General features: G+C 39.5%; 1 long non-coding RNA gene and 1 other non-coding gene across 2 annotated transcripts; one reads left to right on the top strand and one right to left on the bottom strand.

Moving 5' to 3' along the window:
* The first annotated feature begins 1,427 nt into the window (after positions 1 to 1,427).
* On the top strand, positions 1,428 to 2,553 carry LOC145722033 (uncharacterized). The gene is made up of 2 exons (XR_014146071.1): positions 1,428 to 1,928; positions 1,992 to 2,553. It is a non-coding gene; the product is annotated as an uncharacterized LOC145722033 (long non-coding RNA).
* Positions 2,554 to 7,843: 5,290 nt separating this feature from the next.
* Positions 7,844 to 7,947, bottom strand: LOC115940194 (U6 spliceosomal RNA). The gene has a single exon (XR_004074995.1). It is a non-coding gene; the product is annotated as a U6 spliceosomal RNA (small nuclear RNA).
* Between the last annotated feature and the right edge of the window lie 3,326 nt (positions 7,948 to 11,273).

The raw sequence follows: 11,273 nt of genomic DNA, 5'->3' as shown, positions 1-11,273 counted from the left end.
TCTTACTTATGGTCTTCCCTTTCCACTTAAAGAGTCCCCTTTAACATTTCTTGTAGGGATGGTTTAGTGGTCATGAATTCATTTAACTTTTGTTTGGAAACTCTTTACATCTCCTTCTATTTTGAATGATAGCCTTGCTGGATAGAATATTCTTGGCTGCAGATTTTTTCCCTTTCTGTACTTTGAATATGCCACTTCACTCTCTTCTGGCCTGCAAAATTTCTGCTGAAAAATCAGCTGATAATCTAATGGGGTTACCCTTGTGTGTAACTGTTTTCTTTTCTCTTGTTGCTTTTAAAATTCTTTATCACTACTTTTTGCCATTTTAATTGCTGTGTGCTTGGTTGGACCTCCTTTCGTTGACTGTTTGATTTAGAGTGCACGGGGTGGCGGGGGGGGGGAAGGGGGCTGGAAGGCATGGACCGCAGAGGGGGAGAGAGGGGCAACTTAAACAGTTTCCATGCCCCCATGCCTGGTGTGGTGGAGCCTGATGCAGGGCTTGATCTTATGATACTGAGATCATGACCTGAGCCAAAATCAAGAGTTGGATGCTTAACCAACTGAGCCACCCAGGTGCCCATCCTTTGGTTGATTTTGTTGGGGGATCTTTGCCTCTTGGATCTGAATTTGTTTCCTTCCCTGGATTTGGGTAGTTTTCACTTTTATTTCTTCAGATAAGTTTTCTGGCCCTTTTTTCCTCTCTTTTTCTAGGATCTGTATAATGAAACTATTATTATGCTTGATGGAGTCACTGAGTTCCCTAAGTCTGTTCTATTTTGCATAAATTTTTTTTTCATTCAGCTTGATTACTTTCCATTACTCTGTCCTCCAGGTTGCTGATCCATTCTTCTGCTTCCTCTGGTCTACCATTTATTCCATCTAATTTTATTTATTGTGTTCATCTCTAATTGATTCTTTTTTTTATCTCTTCATTATGGATCTCACTGATGCCCTCCACTCTTTTCTCAAGCCCAATGAGTATCTTTATGATTATTATTTTAAATTCTCTATCAGGTATATTATCTCTGTTTCACTTAAGTCTCTTGCTGTGGTTTTGTCCTTTTCTTTCATTTGGGACATATTCTACTGTCTCCTCATTTTGTTTACCTCTCTGTGTTTGTTTCTGTGTTATGTAAGTCCGATATGTCTCCTGCTCTTGAAAGGTGTGGCTTGGGGCTCAGTCGTTAAGCGTCTGCCTTCGGCTCAGGTCATGATCCCAGGGTTCTGGGATCAAGCCCCACATTGGGCTCCCTGCTCCGCGGGAAGCTTGCTTCTCCCTCTCCCACTCGCCCTGCTTGTGTTCCCTCTCTCGCTGTGTCTCTCTCTGTCAAGTAGATAAATAAAATCTTAAAAAAAAAAAAAAGGTGTGGTTTTATAAAGAAGAGATCCTCTAATGCTGTGCAGTGCAGTGTCCCCTGTTTACAGAATGTCTCCTCCTATGTGTGTTTGGTGTACCTTGCTCTTGTAACCAACCTGCTTTTTCCTCCAGTCCAGTCTGCAGTGGCTCTCTTTGTCTGTTGTGAGCAGTGTTTGGTCCCTGTGCTATTAGTGGGTCAGTCTGTGACTTCCTTGGGCTTGAGTTGAGTCAGACTAGGAGTTTACCAGAGATGCAATAGCACCAAATTGCAGGGTTCTTTCCCTGTGTTGTGCCCTGAGAAGCTTTTGTTGGTGGGTGGGGCCTGCACTCAGACCAGCTGTCTGCCCCCAGCCCGCTGCTGGGGTCACAGTCAGACTGGTGTGTGTGGATATCCTTCTCTCTCCAGAGCAGGAGTCACTTCAGAGTGGTGTTGGCCCTGCCAGGACTACTTGCACACTGCCAGGTTTGTGGTCCCACTTTGAATGGGCTCTGGCATAGATCAGATTAGAGGGGGCAGATCCACAAAGTGTGTGGGGGAAGGACTTGGAATCTTAGCAAGGTTTGTGCACAGGTCCCCTTGGAGAAAGGACTTTGCTTCTACTGGGACTGAGGCCCCACAAAGCATGCAGTTCAGGATACACAGTGTTGGCAAGGTTTGCTCAGGATTTCTGGGGAACGGGACCCACAGTGCTGGGACTGAGGCAACCCTGGCTGGAGGGGCAGATCTGCCAAAGTTGGGGAGGCGGGGTGCAGTATAAGCAAGTTAGGTGGTGTCTGATGGCACTACACTGGTTTCCACAGGTGGCTACGTGTTTATGCTGGGGAGCGGGGAAAAGTAAGGGGTGCCTGGCAGCTCCTTTGTTACTGGAGGAGTTTCCCAACCATCTCTGTCCCTCCAGACACACTCTGAGATTAGTAAATAACCCTCCCTCGTGTATGGCCAGGCATTTTTCAAACTGCTGCCTCTATGTTGTATCTCTGCAGCCTGTTTTTTGTGCTATCTTTTTAAGGGCAGGGACTCAGTTTCCTCTTGCCCTCCCAGCTCTCCCGGAGCCAAGCCTGCTGATTTTTTAATTCCAGGTTTTAAGTCCTGTTGGTTGTAAGAACTCTTGAAATTCTGCCTCTCTGGTTTTCAAAGCCAAATGTTATGGGGATTCTTCTTCCTCATGCAGGCTCCCTGGTGTGATAGTCTATTTCTCCCCCCTCTCAGCACTTGTGGGTCCATCCCTCCCATGGATAGTCCGGAGGTCTATCTGGTTCCTCACCAGATCTCCGCCCTTCCTACCCTCTTTGATGTGGCCTCTTCTCTACATTTAGTTGTGGAGTTTGTTCTGCCAGTTTTGGGGTCATTTTCTGGGTTATTTACACTGATGTGGTAGTTACCTACTTTGTCCGTGGGACAAGGTGAGCTTAGGGTCTTCCTACTCTACCATTTTCCCAGCAATCCCTTGGGAAACATTTTCAATGGAAGAGGTGCAAGCAAGCATTTTGACCTTACTGTGGGATGGCATCTTGATTGGTCAGTTAGGGCCTATGGCTGTTTCAATGTGGGTTACTTAATAAGCCTTTTTGCACCAGCTGGGCAATCACTATGGACTCTTGCCTTGTTGACGTTTTCATTGCCCAAGCCTGTTGCCTAAAAGCTGCATCTGCATCTACTTCTGACATTAACTGAAATGCTTTAAAACTACTTTTACAATCAAGTGTGATATTTACTGGAAGTGTATTGTACATACCCCTAATGAGATTAAGGAAGTTCCCCTCTACTTCTAGTTTTCAAAGGTTTGTTTGTTTGTTTTAAATCAGGAATGTATGTCATACACCTTTCCTCAACAATTAATATTATATTTTTTAAGACTGGATTTTATTAACAGATTTTTAAAATATTGATCCCTACATTCTTAGGATAAATGATACCTGATTAGGATATTTTTTATTTAGAGTTTGCAGTGCCAAGTTGTTTGCTAATTTTTAAAACATGTACTGAGGAATAATTTACATATAATAAAATTCACATATTTTAAATATGCTGTATAAGAGTTTTGACAAAGGAATACATCTGAGTAACTACCACCATGATAGAGAACAGTTTCCTTTGTCCTTTGTGCCCTTTCTGTTCAATCCCTACCCTACCCCTATTCCCCACTGTTGTCTCTGAGAAACAGTATTCTACTTTCTATCACTAGAGATTATATGCAATTGTGGGGAAAAAGTTTAATCAGAATATTTACTCTTCTGTATTTGGCTTCTTTAACTCAGTATGTTTCAGAGTTTGATACATGTGGTTGCATATATCACTAATTCATTTCATTTTAATGCTCAGAGATATTTAATTAAATGGATATACCATGCTTTATCCATTCTCCTGTGGAATTAAATCTGAGTTGTTTCTAGATTTTAATCATCATGAATAATGCTATGAACATTCATATACAAGTAAGTCTTTGTAGGTATGTTTTCAGTTGTCTTGGGTAAATACCAAGGAATGAAATTGATGAGTTATATGCAAAGCATATGTTTAAATTTATAGGAACCTATGAAACTTTTTTCCAGAGTATATGTACCATCTTGCATTTCCACCAGCAGTATATGAAAGTTCCAGTGGCTCCACATATTTACCAACACATAGCATTGTCAGTCTTAAATTCTTTCAATTTTATTTGATATGTAGTGGTATCTTATTTGGCTTCAATTTGCATTTCTCTGATGACTAATGATCTTAAGTATCTTTTGATATGTTTTGGGGGCATTCATATATCTTGGTGAAGTGTCTATGAAACTCTTGCCCTTTTTTTAAACTGGGCTATCTTATTAAACTAGATAGAAGTCCTTTTTCACATACATCTTGTGAATATTTACTTCCAGTCTGTGGCCTATCTTTTCATTCTTTTTAGCATATTTCAAAGAATAGAAATATTAAATCTTGGTAAAATCAAGTATTTTTTTTCTTTTGTGGTTAATGCTTTTAATGTCCTAAGAAATTTTTGCCAACACGAAGATCACAAAGATTTTCTCCTGTATTTTTTCTAAATTTTTATAGTATTGCCATTCACATTCAAGTATATTATGTGTTTCAAGTTTTTCTGTTTGTATAGTGTGAGGTAAAGGTTGAGGTTTGATAGTTACACAGATGGTAGGTAGGAAGATGGATAGATATCCAATTATTCCAATAATATTTGTTGAAAAGGCTATACATTTCCTGTTGAATTACTTTGACTCCTTTGTCAAGAATCAATTGACTAGGAGTGCCTGGGTGGCTCATTCGTTAAGCGTCTGCCTTAGGCTCAGGTCATGACCCCAGGGTCCTGGGATCGAGCCCAGCATCAGGCTCCCTGCTCTGCGGGAAGCCTGCTTCTCCCTCTCCAACTCCCCCTGCTTGTGTTCCCTCTCCCGCTGTGTCTCTCTCTGTCAAATAAATAAATAAAATCTTTAAAAAAAAAAAAAAAAAGAATCAATTGACTAAGGATGCCTGGGTGGTTCAGTTGGTTAAGTGTCTGCCTTTGGCTTGGGTCATGATCCCTGGGTCCTGGGATTGAGTCCCACATTGGGCTCCTTGCTCAGCAGGGAGCCTGCTTCTCCCTCTGCCTGCCGCTCCCCCTGCTTGTGCTCTCTCTCTCTCTCTCTCTCTCTGAAAAATAAATAAATAAAATCTTTAAAAAAGGAAAAAAAAACTTTCAAAAAAAGAATCAATTGACTATGTGTATATCTACTTCTGGACTTTGTATTTGGTTCCATTGATCTATATGTCTATTCTTTAACAATACACACTATCTCAACTACTGTTGTTTCATAAAGTCTTTAAATGAGGTCATGTAAAACTTCCAACTTTGTTCATTTTTTTCCCAATTTTTTTTCTTCTACATTCTTCTACATATAAAGTTTAGAATGAGCTTGTCATTAAAAAAAAAAAACTTGCTTGGATTTTGACTAGGATTATGTTGAATTTGGGGATAATAATATTGCATCATCTGAATCATAAATATGATCTATATCTCCATTTATTTAGGGTTTTTAAAAATACGGTTCAGTGATTTTTTTCAAATATTTTTTTCAATACAGAGCTAACACATATTTTAGGTTTAATTCTAAGTTTAACATTTTTGGTCTTATATATACATTGTTTTTTTAAAATTCCATTTTTTAAAAGGTTTTATTTATTTGACAGAGAGAGAGAGCACAAGCAGGCTGAGCAGTAGGCAGAGGGAGAGAGAGAAGCAGGCTCTCTGCTGAGCAGAGAGCCTGATGTGGGGCTTAATCCCAGGACGCTGGGATCAGAACCTGAGCTGAAGGCAGATACTTAACTGACTGAGCCACCCAGTTACCCCTAAAATTCAATTTTAAATTGATTTTTATATATGGACTTTGTATTATCATTAATCTGTACTAGTTTTTGTTTTTTTGTTTTTTTTAAGATTTCTTTATTGGGGCGCCTGGGTGGCTCAGTCACTAAGTGTTGCCTTCGGCTCAGGTCATGATCCCAGGTCCTGGGATCGAGCCCCGCATCGGGCTCCCTGCTCTGCGGGAAGCCTGCTTCTCCCTCTCCCACTCCCCCTGCTTGTGTTCCCTCTCTTGCTGTGTCTCTCTCTGTCAAACAAATAAAATCTTAAAAAAAAAAAAAAAAAAGATTTATTTATTTATTTGAGAGACAACATGAGGGTGGGGGAGCAGAGAGGGAGAGAGAATCCTAAGCAGACTCCTGCTCAGTGTGGAGCCTGACATGGGGCTCAATCCCAGGTTGAGATCACAACCTGAGCCAAATCCAAGAGTCAGACGCTTAACCAGCTGTGCCACCCAGGTGCCCCTGTACTAATGTTTTTAAGTTTATTTTTTTTAATTTTTATTTGAGAGCGAGAGAGAGCATGAGAGAGAGAGATCATGAGCCGCGGGGAGGGGTAGAGGGAGAAGCAGACTCCCCACTGAGCAGGGAGCCCAATGAGGGGCTCTATCTCAGGACCCTGGGATCATGACCTGAGCTAAAGGCAGACGCTTAACCTACTGAACCACCCAGGTGCCCTAAATTTATTTTATATATATATATATAATTATATATATATATATTATATATGTCATCTTTATACTCAACATGGGGCTCAAACTCATGACTCATGAGCCCAAGATCAAGAGTAACATACTCTTCTAACTGAGCTAGCCAGGAGCCCCAATCTATATTAGTTTTAAAGCTGCTTTTGTAGATTCCCTAGGATTTTCTACAAACACAATTATGTCCCCTGTGAGTAAAGACCACTTCTTCCTTTCCAATGTATGTGGCTTTTATTTCTTTTTCTTACCTTATTGCACTGACTAGGATCTTCATATAATGTGTCTTAGTCCATTTGGGCTGCTATAACAAAATACCACAGACAAGGTAGCTTAAAATATCAAATTTATTTCTCACAGTTCTGGAGGTTGGAAGTCTGAGATCAACCTGCCAACATAGTCAGGTGAGCCCTCATCCGGGTCACAGAGTTCTTGTATCCTCACATGGTGAAAGGGGCTGGGAGCTCTGTAGAATCTTTTATAAGATCACTAATCAATTTCATAAGAGCTCTGCCTTTATGACCTAATCACTTCCCAAAGGCCCCACCCATGAATATCATAATATGATGGTATTAGTTAGGATTATAATCTCAAGATATCAGTTGGTGGGGGAGGAACACAAACATTCAGACCATAACACAGTGTTAAGTAGGAAGGGGGAAAGCAAACATTGCCTTATTCCAAACATAGTGAGAAGACATTCAGTCTTTTACCATTTATACATGATTATAGAGTAAGGTTTTTATAAGTGCCCTTTATTGAGTTGAAGAAGTTTCTCTCTATTGCTAATTTGCTTTAATCTTTTTTTAACTGGAAATCATTTTTTGTAAAAGATTTTATTTATGGGCACCTGGGTGGCTCAGTTGGTTAAGCGACTGCCTTCGGCTCAGGTCATGATCCTGGAGTCCTGGGATCGAGTCCCGCATCGCGCTCCCTGCTCGGCGGGGAGCCTGCTTCTCCCTCTGACCCCCCCTCCCTCTCGTGCTCTCTGTCTCTCATTCTCTCTCTCGCAAATAAATAAATAAAATCTTTAAAATAAAAAAAAAAGATTTTATTTATTTGACAGAGAGACACACAGCAAGAGGGGGAACCCACGCAGGGGGAGTGGGAGAGGGAGAAGCAGACTTCCCGCAGAGCAGGGAGCCCAATGCAGGGCTCGATCCCAGGACCTGGGATCATGACCTGAGCCGAAGGCAGACGCTTAATGACTGATCCACCCAGGTGCCCCAAACTGGAAATCATTTTTAAAAACATGGAACACTTGGGGCGCCTGGGTGGCTCAGTCAGTTAAACATCCACCTTCAACTCAGGTCATGATCCCAAGGTCCTGGGATTGAGCCTCGCATCGGGCTCCCTGCTCAGAGGGAAGTCTGCTTCTCCCTCTCCCTCGGCCATTCCCCCTGCTTGTGGGCGCACTCTCTCTCTCTATCAAATAAATAAAATCTTTAAAAAAGCATGGAACACTTCACAAATTTGCCTGTCATCCTTGCACAGGGACCATGCTAATCTCTGTATTATTCCAATTTTACTATGTGTGCTGCTGAAGCGAGCACTGCTCTATTTTTTTAAAGCATGAATGCTATTGAAATTTGTCAAAAGTTTTATCTGCCTCTACTGAATCATGTGATCATTTTTTCCTCTCTTCTCCTAGTAACATGGTAAATATCACAGACTGAAGTTTGAATGTTAAACCAACATTCCTGAGATAAATACAGTTTGGTCATAGAATATTAACCTTTTAATTTATTGTTGAACTGGACTTGCTAATATTTTGCAAGATATTTTGCTTCTGTGATCACAAGAGCTTTTATTGGTAGTTTTATTGTTTTTGTGTAGTTTTAGAATCACAGTAATGCTTATTTCTAAAATGAGTAAGAAAGCTTTCATCTTCCTCTATTTTCTAAAAGGATTTATATAGGATTGGTATTCTTCTGTATGTGTCTGGTAGAATATACTGCTGAAGATATCTAGGCACAAACTTTGCTTTATGGTAATGTTTTTCATTATTCAATTTCTTTACTTCATATGGGGCTATTCAGACCATTTCTTCTTGATAATTTGTATCTTTCAAGAAATGTGTCCAGTTCATATAAGTTGTCTAATTATTGATATAAATGTTCATCATATTCCAATACCATCCTTTTAATGTCTGTAGAAACTGTAGTAATGTCCCTTTTTAAATTTCCAATATTGGTAATTTGTTTCTTTCTGTTTTTTATCATTCTGGCTAGAGGCTTATCAATTTTATCAATCTATTCAAGAAATTGGCTTTTGGTTTAATTAACTTCTATAGTTGATCTGTTTTCTATTTCATTTATTTCTGCTCTTTATTGTTAAGTTGCCTTCTGCTTTTGATTTAATTTGTTCTTCTTTAAAAAACATTTTTATTGAAATATAACTCACACATCATACAGCTCAACAACTTGAAATGTACAAATGGTATCTTTTAGTACATTCATGGAATTGTGTATTCATCATCAGTCAATTTTAGAACATTTTCCTTACCCCAAAAGGAAATTCTACACACCTTAGCCATCACTTCCTGATTACCCAGTCTCCAGGCAACCACTAATCCACTTTTGTTCTCTATAGATTTGCCTATTTTGGACATTTCCTGTATATGGAATCATATAATACTTTGTCCTTGGTGTACATCCGTCTATAAATGAAGTATCAATACTTCATTCCCTCTTGTTCCTGAGTAATACTCCATTGTATGGCTTTTCTAGCTTCTTAAGGTAGAAACTTAGGTTATTAATTTTGGACTTTTCTTTTTCTAATATGGATACTAAGTACTCTAAACTTTCTGATATAACTGACATACAAGATTATATTAGTTTCAGATGTACAATATAATGATTCAGTATTTGTATATATTGTGAAATAATCATAATAAATCATTAATATCCATCACCAAACATAGTTACAATTTTTTTCTTATGAGAACTTTTAAGATTTACTCTCTTAGCAACTTTCAAATACACAATACAGTATTATTAACTATAATTACAAGGGTGTACATTATATCTCCAAGATTTATTTTATAACTGGAAATTTGAACCTTTTGACTACCCTCACCCATTTCACCCACTCCCCCTCCCCCTTCCCTCTGGCAACTACCAATCCGTTCTCTATACTTACGAGTTCAGGTTTTTTTGTTGTTTTATTTTTGTAGAGTCCACAGATAAATAAGATCATACTATTTATCTCTGTCCAGCTTATTTCAGTGAGCATAATGTCCTCAAGGTCCATCCATCTAGTCACAAGTGGCAAAACTTTCTTTTCTATAGTTGAATAGTATTCCATTTTGTGTATACACACACAGAGCCCCCCACATTTTCTTTATCCATTCATTCATTGATGGACACTTAGGTTGCTTCCATGTCTTGGCTATTGTAAATAATACTGCAGTGCACATGGGGGTGCCTATTTATAAGTTGTGCTTTTATTTCCTTTAGATAAATACCCAGAAGTGGAATTACTAGATCATATGGTTGTTCTATTTTTAGTTTTTTGAGGTACTTCCATACTGTTTTCCATAGTAGCTGCACTGTAAATACACTGATTTTAAAACTATTTTGGTATTTCACTATAAAGATTAAAAGTTAATTTTCCTGTAAATGCTATTGTTTCCCACAACATTCACTGTCTTTCATATCTATTTCATAATTTCCTTTCTGGTATCTGAAGCTCATTTTCTAGATTTTTTTGGAAGGGATCATAAGAACATAGAAGTTCCTACATGTTCATTGATTTGTGCCCTTTATACTTGAAGGTTAGTTATGCCAGATATAAAATTTTTTGTTCACATTTTCTTTCCTTGGCTATCTTAAATATCTGTGTTCTTCTGGGATAAAAGTGTTGCTGTCAATATCTGATCATGATATAATTTTCTCTCTAAGTCATGTGGACTTTTTGCCAAAATGCTCAAAGAAATTTTCTCCCTCTTTAAAATCTGGTAATTTACAAGAATGTATTGGTGTTGGTCATTTTGACTCACTATTCACAGATACACAATGTTCTTTTTCTTTTTTTTTTTTTAAAGATTTTATTTATTTATTTGAGACAGAATGAGAGAGACAGAGAGCATGAGAGGGAGGAGGGTCAGAGGGAGAAGCAGACTCCCTGCTGAGCAGGGAGCCGGATGCGGGACTCGATCCCGGGACTCCAGGATCATGACCTGAGCCAAAGGCAGTCGCTTAACCAACTGAGCCACCCAGGCGCCCCACAATGTTCTTTTTCAATATATAGTTTTAAATATTTTAAAGAAAGTGTTGTGTCAGTCCCAGCCTATTGGTAGTGATGCTGTCACCAAGGAATGCCTGAGACACTTGCCTGGGCCCATGTTAGTTGTGGCAAACTCCAATAGACATTTCCTAGACTGGAGCCAAAGTTGGTGCTAGACCATTCCTTGTCATTCTTATTATGATTGCAGGGCACACCTCAGCAAAAGCCATCAGAGACTTAGAATAACAAAATTTATTACTGGCAGATTCTGAAGGATGCAGGGCATGTCTGAGGGTTACATGGCAAAATCACAGATAGAATGGGCAGGAGCACGGACCTGAGCTCTGTCTTTATTAGGGTCTGAGGGTGGTGTGCCTAAGGTTTAATGGGTTCATTTTTTTTTTTAAGATTTTATTTATTTATTTGACAGAGATACAGCGAGAGAGGGAACACAAGCAGGGGGAGTGCGGGAGGGAGAAGAAGGCTTCCTGCAGAGGAAGGAGCCCAATGAGGGGCTCTATCCCAGGACCCTGGGATCATGACCTGAGCCGAAGGCAGACGCTTAATGACTGAGCCACCCAGGTGCCCCTCATGGGTTCATTCTTTATTGGCAAATTCAAACATAAGAGTAGAAATTAGTGCATGGGAGGGG

Source organism: Leptonychotes weddellii, chromosome 6, assembly GCF_054177405.1.
Source record: "Leptonychotes weddellii isolate Sample4059 chromosome 6, ASM5417740v2, whole genome shotgun sequence".
Taxonomy (NCBI): Eukaryota; Metazoa; Chordata; class Mammalia; order Carnivora; family Phocidae; genus Leptonychotes; species Leptonychotes weddellii.
This window is presented reverse-complemented; position numbering and strand designations above follow the sequence as displayed.